The sequence below is a fragment of the Misgurnus anguillicaudatus genome, chromosome 6, assembly GCF_027580225.2.
Source record: "Misgurnus anguillicaudatus chromosome 6, ASM2758022v2, whole genome shotgun sequence".
Classification (NCBI taxonomy): Eukaryota; Metazoa; Chordata; class Actinopteri; order Cypriniformes; family Cobitidae; genus Misgurnus; species Misgurnus anguillicaudatus.
The window spans coordinates 18,429,831-18,443,800 of NC_073342.2; positions in this window are offsets into that span (position 1 = coordinate 18,429,831).

Here is a 13,970-nt window from a genome sequence, read left to right on the forward strand (position 1 = left end):
CTATTATATGTGTGTTTGATATGAGGAAATGAATTGTAATTCCTTAAATTGGCTTGTACTGCGTGCAGAACCTTTATACTTTATTCAAAGGCTGTTCGCAATAACATTGAGGATTTGAAGCTCAGTACTAATTGTGATGAGGTTTAAGGACAGAATAATTTTAAAACAATATGTAGACATTCACAATGCACAATAACTTCTTGTTTTTAAAACACTCTTGTATTTTATTGAACTTGACAGGTGGAATTGAATGATGTGTTTTGTATGTCAACAACATAAATGTTTAAAAAACAAAAACAATGTTGACATTCCTCTGTAAGCCAAAATTCTTCTTGTTCCACAGATGCTGTTGTAAACCAGTTTCCGACAGCCAAGGAAGCTGATATCAGAAAATCCATCAATAGTAGAATCTGTGAGCTTTGAGACACCAGGTGAAGCTCAAAAGCGTGGTGTTATATAAGTCGTTTAAATCAATGTAGAACCAAGATGGAATCCTAACCAGGATAACAGACTGGTCTTTTGGCAATTTATTTATTTGCTTTTGCACGGTTCCCAAAGTTCCTTGAAAGTTTGTTTATTATTTATGTATTCACTATTGTCTGTGCATTTTGTTTATAGACATTTTATTTATATTGTATAACAGCACTGCTAAAAGTTTGAAATAGACATTGGTCATTTAAATTGCTTGAATTCATATTTTGTATATTTTCTGTTTAATGGCACTCTTTAAAAATGTAATTATGTAAATGTAATGTAAAATCAATCACATTTCCTTTGTTTGACCATATCATATGCAAAAAAAAATTGTTTTAATAGGCGTGTGCAGCTCTCTACCTCAAATTGTGTTTAGTAGTTGTACTTGATTAAAAGAAAATAAAGGTGGTTTTTGATAGATTACCTATTAGTCTGTGTAAATATGTAGTATAAAGGTTTTCGCATATATTGCAAGTTTTCATATATTTTAGATGTTACATGTACATTGTATGTGCATGTTCCCATATATGTACACATATTGTGCATACATTTACAATATATATGTACATATATTTCCGTCTAATTTTACATATATTATTTAAAATGTATTCCACAATAAATTGAATATATGGTAAACATACATGTGACACATATGTGCATATATTGTTAATACATTTTCCCATATAAATCAGAATACAATATGGGGGATATTTATAAATATAATATTGCATATATTTTGAGACATATAAACACATATATATTGATGTGTAAAATATGAAAAGCGGCAATCATTTGTATATTTTGCAATATACTGTAGCATATTACATGAATATATAACATATGTACCATCAATATATTATTCCATGTATTTCCAATATATAGGGAGGGATATGCACATTATGTGGGTTGACAAAAAGGGGTTGTGAGTAGGAAATAAACTTGGTTCACTCTGCAGGCACATTTTGAGGCAGATCAGTTTGTCAGGACAAAAAAAGGGCAAGACTAGGCTGAAACCAGATGCTATACCCACAATCTTTCTGCATCGTCCTGTGGTCAAAAAGAGGAGGACCCCTACACCACGATGCATCCCGGTTAGTGCTACAGGTGACACAGAAGTATGAACTCTTAGGGACAGTTTCCCAGACAGGATTAAGATTAATCCAGGACTAGGTGTTAGTTATTTTATGACATTTAAGTAGTTTTAACAAACATTACTCGTGTGCATTTGGAGACAAAACAATGGCACTAATGTATGTTAAGATGCAAGATGTTTTTACTGAGCCAGCTCAAACATGCATTTAAGTTTGGGACTTGGAAACAAGAAAAAATTTAAAAGAAGACAATGAAAATTAAGGACAAATGTTTCAAGAAGGGAGTGCGTGTTGACCCTGGATGAAATGGCAATTACTCCAAGTGTGGAGTTGAACATGCTCACAGGCAAACTGTATGGTGATGTCACTTTACCAGGTCATACAGGAGCAGCAACACATGTTTGTGTGTTTATGTTGGCTGGAAACACAACACGGTGGAAGCAAGTAGTGGCATATCATTATAGTGGTAATTCATCTAATGGAGCACACTACAAACCAATTATTATTGAAATAATACAGAGGGCAGCATCCATAGGCCTACATGTGCTTAATATTACCACTGACATGGGTAGCCCTAACCAGGCCATGTGGAAATCCTTTGGGGTCGACCACACCAAAACATCAGTGCCACATCCAGCAACACAAGACAGGCATCTCTATTTTATGCCTGATGTCCCACATTTGGTGAAAAATCTTAAAAGTGCATTTGTTCAAATTCCAGCAAGGTTTCGTTCGTCCCAGTTAAAAACTTGTTTGCTTTTCAAGAGGGGATGGCATTAAAAACTGCTCCCCATCTATCAGCTGCAGCTATTAAACCAAGTCACTTCGAAAAAATTAAGGTTGGTACTCTTAATGTATTCTGTAAGGCAACAAGTGCTAGGATGAAGTACATGGTGCAGCAAGAAAAATCGTAAGTGTATTCTCTTCCATCTTGCAGGATACATTGTCAACAGAATCATCAAGTGTGCAAGCATCTGTGAACAATGCAAAACTGCAACACAACACAATTACATTCCTGCTGGAGAAAACAGCATTTTATTAAACTTAAAAGAGTTTAAGGCAGGTGCTCTTTGTCGTCCGTCCCAGGAAGCCTATGACTTCATACAACAAACTGAACAACTATTTAGGACCAAGACTGGTTCCTCCCTCATGGAGCTCCCCAACGCAGTGGATGTCTTGGAGAAAGAAGCTCAGTCACTTTCCAGCAGGCTTCCTTGGAGTACAAGAAAAAATGATGAAAAGATTCATGAGACGGAGATTAAGAATTGAGGCAAAAAAATGACAGAAAAAACTACATCTAAAAGATTGTCATCTTGGAAGCAAGAGCCAAAACAAAAAGATTAAAAGGACCAGTAGCCAAACCTCAACAGCCAGCAGCCGGCTAACAGCTCCGAAGGTGCTATCAAGCCCATTCATTCTTGCAATGGAAACACTTGGACTAAGCCAGCCAAACTCACTGTTACCTACATCTACCAGTAGCCACCCATCTTCACTAATCCTGCACCTACCAGCAGCCTGCCAACATTATTGCTCCTACACCAGCCAACCTCACTGCCAACAGCCAGCCAACCTCATTGCTCCTACACCTACCAGCACAGTCCACCATCATCCCTGCTCCTCCATCTACCAGCAAAAGTCATCATCATCACCGCTCCTCCATCTACCAGCAACAGTCATCATCATCAACGCTCCTCCATCTACCAGCAACAGTCACCATCATGCCTACTCCTTCATCTGCAAGCAACGGTCATCATCATCATTATCACCGCTCCTCCATCTACCAGCAACAGTCATCATCATCACCGCTCCTCCATCTACCAGCAACAGTCACCATCATCACCGCTCCTTCATCTAACAGCAACAGTCAACATCACCGCTCCTCCATCTTCCAGCAATAGTCATCATCATCACTGCTCCTCCATCTACCAGCAACAGTCACCATCATCACCGCTCCTTCATCTAACAGCAACAGTCAACATCATCACCGCTCCTCCATCTTCCAGCAATAGTCATCATCATCACCGCTCCTTCATCTACCAGCAACAGTCAACATCATCACCGCTCCTCAATCTAGCAAAGGTCACCATCATCACCGCTCCTCCATCTACCAGTAAAAGTCACCATCATCACTGCTCTACCAGCAACAGTCACCATCATCACTGCTCCTCCATCTTCTAGCAACAGTCACCATCATCACTGCTCCTCCATCTTCTAGCAACAGTCACCATCATCACTGCTCCTCCATCTTCTAGCAACAGTCACCATCATCACTGCTCCTCCATCTATCAGCAACAGTAACCATCATCACCGCTCCATCTACCAGCAACAGTCATCCTCATCACTGCTCCTCCATCTACCAGCAACAGTCATCATCATCACCGCTCCTCCATCTACCAGCAACAGTCATTATCATCACAGCTCCTCCATCTAACAGCAACAGTCACCATCATCACCGATCCTCCATCTACCAGCAACAGTCATCATCATCATCACCGCTCCTCCATCTAGCAACAGTCACCATGATCCCTGCTCCTCCATCTACCAACAACAGTCACCATCATCACCGCTCCTCCATCTACCAGCAACAGTCATCATCATCCCTACTCCTTTATCTGCCAGCAACAGTCATCATCATCATCACCGCTCCTCCATCTACCAACAACAGTCATCATCATCACCGCTCCTCCATCTACCAGCAACAGTCATCATCATCACAGCTCCTCCATCTAACAGCAATAGTCACCATCATCACCGCTCCTCCATCTACCAGCAACAGTCATCATCATCATAACCGCACCTCCATCTAGCAACAGTCACCATCATCCCTGCTCCTCCATCTACCAGCAACAGTCCACCATCATCCCTACTCCTCCATCTAGCAACAGTCGCTATCATCCCTGCTCCTCCATCTATCCACAACAGTCTGCAATCATCCCTGCTCCTCCATCTACCAGCAACAGTCATCATCATCACCGCTCCTCCATCTGCCAGCAACAGTCATTATCATAACTGCTCCTCAACATAAAGGGCCCTATTTTAACGATCTAAGCGCATTGTCTAAAGCGCATTTGTTTAAAGCAAAGCATTTATTTACTTACCAGGCTACAGGTGAAGCAGCTCTTTGCGCCTTCTTACGTCTCATAATTAGTCCTCATATATGTCCAAGAGACTCAATAATAATCTTTTACAGTCAATCCTTAAATTTTTCATATTTAAAAGCGTTTTTATGTATGTGATAAGCAAACCTGCATTGTCGTCACGTTTAGGCGCATATTACTAATGCGCTCTTTATATAACAAAAAAACATATTGCGCCATTGACTTTAGACTTTAGACCAGGTTTTTGTTGGTCAATGGTGAATCTATTTTAGTTGCCTCTAAATAGCAACGCGCCAACAATGCGCCTGAACACACCTCGTTTTCAGACCAGAACGCCCATGGGCACAAAAGGGGGCGCAAAAGCATTTGCTATTTAAACAACGCGGCGCTAAACATGAAAATTATAATTGCGCAGGGTGGAACTAGCAAATGACACTTGCGTCACGCATTGTGCTGCATTGTGCCGGGTGTAAGATAGAGCCCAATGTGTTATATGTAATAATAAATGTAAAGGAAAGAAGAAATTTTACGTGATTAAATCAGGAAGATTAAAGAAGTAACTTTAAAAATACTTAAAATGTTTTGATAACAATATTATACATATTTTTAAGTAAAATCACATATTTTTACAGTGTAATTTAACTTTACTTAGTAAACTTATGTAAATTGTAATTATTGTTTTTTTATTTAAATTAGTTTTTCTAAGTAAATTTGAGGGCAAACATTTTTTCAGTGCACATCGCAAGTGAGTTTATGTGAAAATTATTCAGAGGCAGTCACACATGACGCATCTTTGCACCATTGAGGATGCTACTTTTGTTGTGGCAGAATGTACAAAAAACAAAATAAGGAGATGGCAAATATATTGACTTACGTGCAGAGAACAGTGTAGAATTTCTGTTCTTTTGTATTTCTGTTTATGCATTCCGAAATTACAATAGGTCTAGGGCGGTGAAGGAATTTACCTTGCAGGGATAGCGCATATGCGGTTGTACTGCCTTAACTTATTATGCTTGTAGGAGTAATTGCTTTTATAATTGTAACATTTATTGTTGCAATATGACAGTTTACAAAACAAACTGGAGAAACCTAAAAGACACTGAAAGACATATTAATTTTAAACATTAGCAATATCTAAATAGTAAAATTTGTGCATAAAGGGGTCCTGACACGACATTTCCTATACTCTGCCTTCTATAAAATACAATTTTAATCACAGTAAAACCCATTTTCCAACAAAAGTATAGTTTAGTGTTAAACATTTTGAAGAAAATATTAACCTCTTCTGCATTCACACTCCTTTTGAATATTCACCCAAACTAAAATAGATACAGTTCATGACACCTTTGCTCTAAAAACATAAGTTTGGTCTTATTTAAAGCAGACACTTGGAAGTTTATTGTAAAGACAGAATTGTTTTGTGATACTAAAATAAGTAGTTATGAAGGGATTAAAAGTACATTTCTATTAACTTTACAAAATCCATTATATTTATGATAATATAAGTGAAATTGGCCTTAAATTAATCTAGAAATGCACTGCAGCTATAAAGCCACAGGTCTGAACATGTTTCGAATAAAATCTGAAGATAATAACTGTAAAACTTTGAATTTTATTAAATGTTTTTTAAAAAATTTATTTAGAGAAAACAGCTAAATGCTAACATTTGTTCCCTTTCAGTCGGTCACTACGACGTCACGTCGTGACCGACGAATTGGGAACCGCCTCGCGGGTGACCTATCTACTTCGAGAACTATCAAAAACGCCAATGAACTTGGCATGCAGGTATTTGCATAATGCCGGCGCCGCCCCGCCAGGTGCGTATATAAGGCGCAGGTGCATAATACCAAATCAGCTTTATTGCTTCGAAGCCGGCAGACATCTGCTCTCGAGAAGCTGTTTAAACTGATCTTTGTAGATCCCTGTTCTTTTGGAGGAAAAGGAAAAAATCTCAGATTGCTGAAGTTGGTTGGGCAAAGACACCTCAGCGAAGGCTCGCAGTGTTTTCTCCACCCTTTCTCTCTCTCTCTCTGTCTCTTTAATTTAGGACTTGAGTTCGAGTGAGTGCGTTGCCTCTCCCTGTGTGTTTCACCAGCTCGCACAAAAGAGTGATTTCCCTAAAAGAGCAGCACGTTTGAGCTTTGTGTCTTTTTAAAGACAGCCACTCATTCGTGTCACGGTCGGGTTCGTCTTTTTAAAGATGGAATTCCGTCCGTGCTCCGTTGCTGGATGCGGTGTGTTCATCGCTCCCCGGGATGGCCATGAGCGTTGTCTTTCGTGTCTGGGGCTCCCCCCCCCGCCTTCCAAGTCTGGTGCTGCTAGGGGTGCAGTTACCAGACTTGCGAAGGATGATCTCCGTATAACGGTGCTGGGTCGGTCTGCTGGTTCGTCCAGTAGCTCCCAGCGCCCTGATCCGTTGCCAGCGGAGGTGCCGACGGAGACGAGCGGCCCGTGTTCTACGGTGTCCTCGCGCTCTGTCGAGCCTCCACCTGACGCGATGTCCACCGTAACGTCGGAGGGGGGGTTGTCACCCTCGGACGTCGATCCGGTTCCGCTCCCGCCTTCGGGCCAGGTTACGGGTTCTGCGTTCGACCCCGAGATGGCAGCCATGCTCGCTCGGGCGGCGGCGGCGGTCGGCTTGGAGTGGACTGAACCTCCCCCACCTGAACCGTCCCGCCTCGAAGATTGGCACTTCGGGGGTGCCAGGGCTTCTCAGTCCACGCCCCCGGTGCCCTTCTTCCCCGAGGTGCATGAAGAGCTGACGCGGTCATGGAAAACCCCGTTTTCCGCCCGGAACCGGCCGTTTCAGCCTTCTCCTCTCACTTCTCTCGAGGGTGGAGATGCCAGGGGGTATACTGGTATCCCGTCAGTGGAGCGCCCGGTCGCGATGCAGTTGTGTCCGGCCGGTGTCGCTTCCTCCTGGCGGGACCAGCCTATTCTCCCCTCACGGGCCTGTAGGCAGTCTTCGGCGCTGTCCGGTGCTGCTTACAAGGCTTGTGGGGAGGCAGCCTCTGCCCTGCATGCCATGGCATTGCTGCAGGTTCACCAGGCTAAGGCTCTGAGGGATCTGCACGAGGGAGGTCACGATTCGGCGGAGTTTTCCGAGCTCCGTGCGGTTACTGATCTGGCGCTTCGTCCGACCAAGGTCACCGCACGTGCCGTTGGTCGTGCGATGTCTACCCTGGTAGTTCAGGAACGACATCTCTGGCTGTGCCTGACGGACATGAAGGACGCTGATAAAAACCGGCTCTTGAATGCTCCGGTTTCCCAGGCCGGCCTCTTTGGCGAGACGGTCGATGAGTTTGCCCAGCAATTCTCCGCGGCCAAGAAGCAGATCATGCCACGTCGGAAGCGTCCTGCGCCTGCCCCATCCACGTCGGCGTCTCAGCCTGCTCCTCGCCGAGGGCGTCCTGTGGCGGCCGCCTCCGTTCCTCCCCGGGGCTCTTCTAAGAAGCGAGGAACCGGTCGTCAGCAGTCCGCTCCGCCCGCTCAGCCCGCTTCAAAGGGTGGAAAAGGAAGTCGAAGCGGCCCTGAGAGGGGCGACTTAGAGATGGAGAGGATCGCTCTTCGGGAGATGGTGAAGGCACCACTCCCCCCACCGGAGGAGGGCCGGTTGGGGAATCCTTTGTTTCATTTTTTCTGTTCCGCCGATTTTTCAGTCGGCACCCACACAGACACAGAAAGAGCGAATTCCACTTTCATCTCTAGGTCTTCAGATGAGCGCTGGAGACACGAGCGGGCTCATAACCCCCCCTTCGTTCTCCGACTCATCAGAGGAGTACGAGAGCGACGCACGGGCTCATAACCCCACCGCGCTCTCCAACTTCTCAGGCGGTAGGAGACAGCTACGGGCTCATAACCCATCGTCTCCCTCCTCCTTCGCCAGAGGGTGCATCGAGTGGTGTGAGGTGTCTTCAGCAGAGCCTCCCTTACTCAACCACCCAGCAACGGACTCAGGTGAGTGTTATCACACACAACACTGCTGTCGGTGCGGCCGTTACGCACACACCGGCGATCACCTCCGTTGCGCCCGCCGCGGGTACACAGATCGTGCCTTTAGTCCCCCTCGCACGGTATCTGGGGGCGTGGGAACAGCTTCCCAGCCCGTCGCGTTGGCTTTTACGCACGATTCGTCTCGGCTATGCGATCCAATTTGCCCGGCGTCCCCCCAAATTCTCCGGCGTTCGTTTCACTTCGGTGAGAGCTGCCGATGCGCACGTCCTCCGTGCGGAGATCGCTGTCTTATTGGCGAAAGACGCAATCCAGCCGGTCCCTCCAGCCAAGATGAGGTCGGGGTTTTACAGCCCTTACTTTATTGTACCCAAGAAAAGCGGCGGCTTGCGACCGATCCTGGACCTGCGTTTGCTGAACCGTGCACTTCACAGAATGCCGTTCAAAATGCTGACCCCCAAACGCATATTTCCATGCATTTGTCCAAACGATTGGTTTGCATCTATCGACCTGAAGGACACGTACTTTCATGTATCGATTCTCCCCCGGCACAGGCCGTTTCTCCGCTTTGCGTTCGAGGGGCGAGCATACCAGTACAAAGTCCTCCCATTCGGGCTCTCTCTGTCGCCCCGTGTATTCACCAAAGTAGTGGAGGGGGCTTTAAAACCCCTGAGAGAGAGAGGTGTGCGCATTCTCGCGTATCTGGACGATTGGCTAATAATAGCTCAAACACGTCAGACGCTGTGCGATCACAGAGATTTAACTTTAAAACACCTCGCTCGTTTGGGTCTTCGGGTCAACTGGGAAAAGAGCAAGCTTTGCCCCGTGCAGAGAATCTCTTTTCTCGGTATGGAACTGGACTCGATCGATTTGACAGCTCGTCTAACAGAAGCGCGTGTACAGTCGATTCTGACTTGCCTGAATACATTCAAGAGCAAGAGCGCGGTCCCGCTGAAACAATTTCAGAAGCTTTTGGGGCATATGGCAGCAGCCGCAGCTGTAACTCCGCTCGGACTGCTTCATATGCGGCCGCTTCAGCATTGGCTTCACGATCGAGTCCCGAGGAGAGCGTGGCTGCGCGGCATTCACCGTGTCGTCGCACTTTCACTCCGTGGTTAGACCGTGCGTTTCTCCGAGCCGATGTGCCTCTGAGACAGGTCTCCAGGCATGCGATAGTATGCACAGATGCGTCAGACACGGGGTGGGGGGCCACGTACGATGGGCTTGCGGCTTCGGGGGTCTGGACGACACCCCAGCTGCATTGGCACATAAACTGCCGGGAAATGTGGGCTGTATATCTTGCGCTCGTCCGTTTCAGCAACGAGTTACGAGGCAAAGATGTATTAGTTCGAACAGACAACACTGCGACCGTGGCGTACATCAATCGTCAAGGCGGTTTACGCTCGCGTCACCTGTCGCATCTCGCCCGTCACCTCCTCACTTGGAGTCAGAAGAATTTGAGGTCTCTTCGTGCCATTTACATCCCGGGCACGCTCAATGTAGAGGCGGATGCGCTCTCTCGGGCTGCGCGCGTCCCGGCGAATGGCGGCTCCACCCCATTGCGGTTCAGCAAATTTGGAGACGTTTCGGCAAAGCGCAGATAGATCTGTTTGCTTCCCCAGAGACGACCCATTGTCGCCTGTTCTATTCACTAGCCGACGACTCGCTCGGCGTGGATGCATTGGCACACAGCTGGCCGCGAAACATGCGCAAATACGCGTTCCCTTCGGTGAGCCTCATTGCGCAAACCTTATGCAAAATCCGGGAGGACGAGGAGAGCGTGCTGTTGGTGGCACCGTATTGGACAACCAGGAGTTGGTTTCCAGAACTCTCTCTCCTCGCGACAGCCCCTCCGTGGAAGATTCCCCTGAGGAAGGACCTTCTTTCTCAACAAGAGGGCACATTATGGCCCCGACCTGTAGAACCTCCATGTGTGGTCTCTGGACGGGGCACGGAGGATATGAGTGATTTACCGCAAGAGGTATCTAACACTATTGCTGCTGCGCGAGCGCCGTCTACGAGACAGGCTTACGCGCTTAAATGGAACCTGTTTGTCGACTGGTGTTCTTCCCGAAGTGAAAACCCCCGAGAATGCCCGATTAGTGTTGTGCTTTTATATCTCCAGCGTCGTTTGGAGAATAGGCTGTCACCACCCACTATTAAGGTCAATATCGCTGCGATATCAGCTCACCATTCACCCGTAAACGGTAGAACAGTGGGTCAGCACGACCTAGTCATTAGATTTCTCAGAGGCGCTCGAAGACTGAATCCTTCGCGTCCTCCCTCTATTCCTCCTTGGGACCTGTCCTTGGTGCTGAAATCACTCCAGGAAGCCCCATTTGAGCCTCTGCATAGTGTGAGTGTTAAATTTCTTACAATGAAAACATTAACTCTCCTTGCTTTGGCTTCTGTTAAGAGGATAGGGGATATTCATGCATTTTCGGTCGATGAATCGTGCCTTCAGTTCGGGCCGGCTGCATCCAGCGTAACTCTGAGACCCCGGCCCGGCTTTGTGCCCAAAGTTCCCACCACTCCTTTTAGAGATCAAGTGGTGAATCTCCAAGCACTGCCTTTGGAGGAGGCAGACCCAGCCATGGCTTTGTTATGCCCTGTTCGTGCACTACGTGTGTATATAGACAGGACGCAAAGTTTTAGGACCTCAGATCAGCTCTTTGTTTGTTACGGTGGTCAGCAGAAAGGAAAAGCTGTCACCAAGCAGAGGATGTCCCATTGGATTGTGGATACTATAGCCCTTGCATATCAAAAGCAGAATGTGCCTTGTCCATTTAATTTACGTGCCCACTCTACACGCAGTGTGGCATCATCTTGGGCACTGGCTCGCGGTTCCTCGCTAACAGATATTTGTAGAGCTGCAGGCTGGGCGACACCTAATACGTTCACAAGATTCTATAGTGTTCGTGTCGAACTGGTTTCCACTCGGGTTCTTTCTACTAACTAGTTAAGAATGCCGAGGGTCGGCTCGTGTGTCGGCTTGGAGCCTCTATTTTGGTGCTGTACAGTTGCACCAATATGGAAGGCAATCGGGGCAAAAACGTCACAAAAACTGTTTTTGCCTCTCCTCCACCGCCCTGATAGCTGGTGTTGCGGAGCATCCGCTGTCAACCTATCACTGATGTATTCTCTGTAAACCTGTGTAGGCTAGGCGTCCACATTTGTCCCCTACGTGGGGTTCATTTGTGTGTAAAGTCCGTGGGGTTCTAATCCTCCACGTTTTTCCTTAGCAGAGCCTGCTCTGCACCTCTCAACATACCATGTATTGTTCAGAGACTTTATTTTGAGCAACCTGTCGGTTGTTTCATATATTTTTATGTCATCCATTTAACCTCCTTAGGGGATGGCTTCCGCAGTGTTCTAGCTCCGCTCAGTTTAGACGCTTCCCCCAGTTCGCTGCTTCACTATCGTGGGTTAAGGAACAGGTAGTGACCGGCCTTCTGCATTTTGCCTTAGGTTCCGCCCCTTTATGTGGAGGGCGGAGGGCTTTTGCAGGCACTGGAAGGGTTCAGCTGCAGTGGCGTTTTGGTAGGGATTCCCAATTCGTCGGTCACGACGTGACGTCGTAGTGACCGACTGAAAGGGAACGTCTCGGTTACGTATGTAACCCTCGTTCCCTGAAGGAAGGTAACGGAGACGTCACGTCCCGTCGCCACAGTTTGCTGTTCCATTGCTGTTTTCAGGCCGGGCACTGTTGCTCGGCTTCTCAGCAATAATATAGCTGATTTGGTATTATGCACCTGCGCCTTATATACGCACCTGGCGGGGCGGCGCCGGCATTATGCAAATACCTGCATGCCAAGTTCATTGGCGTTTTTGATAGTTCTCGAAGTAGATAGGTCACCCGCGAAGCGGTTCCCAATTCGTCGGTCACGACGTGACGTCTCCGTTCCCTTCCTTCAGGGAACAAGGGTTACATACGTAACCGAGACGTTTATTCACATAAGAGATATCGGGCTCTATCTTACACCCGGCGCAATGCAGCGCAAAGCGCAACGCAAATGTATTTTGCTAGTTTCGACCCGGCGCAATTATAATTTTCACGTTTAGCACCACGTTGTTTAAATAGCAAATGCATTTGCGCCCATGTTTGCGCCCATGGGTGTTCTGATCTAAAAACGAGGTGTGTTCAGGCGCATTGTTGGTGGGTTGCTATTTTGAGGCAACTAAAATAGACTACGCCATTGACCAACAAAAACCTGGTCTAAAGTCTAAAGTCAATGGCGCAATAGTGTTTTTTTGTTCTTAAAAGAGCGTTAGAAATATGCGCTATATAAACGGGACGAAAACGCAGGTTTGCTTATCACATATGAATGCTCAGCAGCCCCAAAACGCTTTTCAAATATAAAAAGATTAAAGGATTGAAATGTAAAAGATTATTATTGAGTCTCTTGGACACAAATGAGGACCGATTATGAGACGTTAAGGCACAAAAAAAGCTGCTTCACCTGTAGTAATTAAATGCTTTGCTTTAAACAAATGCATCTGTTTTTAAATGTTTTTTTTTAAATGCTACCTCACGGATTTATTGTATATAATACCTCTGTACCTGTGGATATGGTGAGATGAGAAACATTTTAAAGTAATGCTTAAAAAAACTCTTTGCTTAAAAAAACGCTGTCCAAGTGCTGAAACAATCGGAGAGCCGTTTGTAAATTCTTTATCTCCTGTTTGTTACAAATAAAGAATTTTTACAGTACAAACCTTTTCTTACATACTTGTAAATTATTTTTTGATGATATTGGATAGCCATACATTTAAAGCAATTAAAAGCCTGCTTTTTTACTTCCATGACTAAAAGAAAACATGTTTTAAAGATTTTGATAAAAAATAACATTTCAATACAAGTGAAAAACAACACAATTATTTAACATTAATCTTAAACTGGTGGTCTTCTTCCTCCGCTTAGTTTTTCAGTTTACAAAGTCCATCATTTAAATAGGGATTAGACATAGCGTCAGCGCAACTGGCTTTTAAAAGGGACGAGAGATAAGACTCTCATTGGTTTATTGCACGTTACGCCCAAAACACTCCCATTACTCATTAAAACAATAGGACCAACCCTTTTCGACCATGCGCTTGGTGCACAAACCATTTTTCCCGTTGTTAAATTAGCAAAAGTGGATTCGGACACGCCCATTTAGACGTTGCGCTGTACGCCTTACACAATGCGCTTAGATCGTTAAAATAGGACCCATCATGTTATATTAGAGAATATAAATATGTGTACCTAGAGATGGTGTAGATAATATTATTTACAGATTTCAAATTACAAATACTGATGAAAGAGGAGACAACTGTGTACAAACTTTCATATGTTACACTGTCAAAAATAAAGGTACGA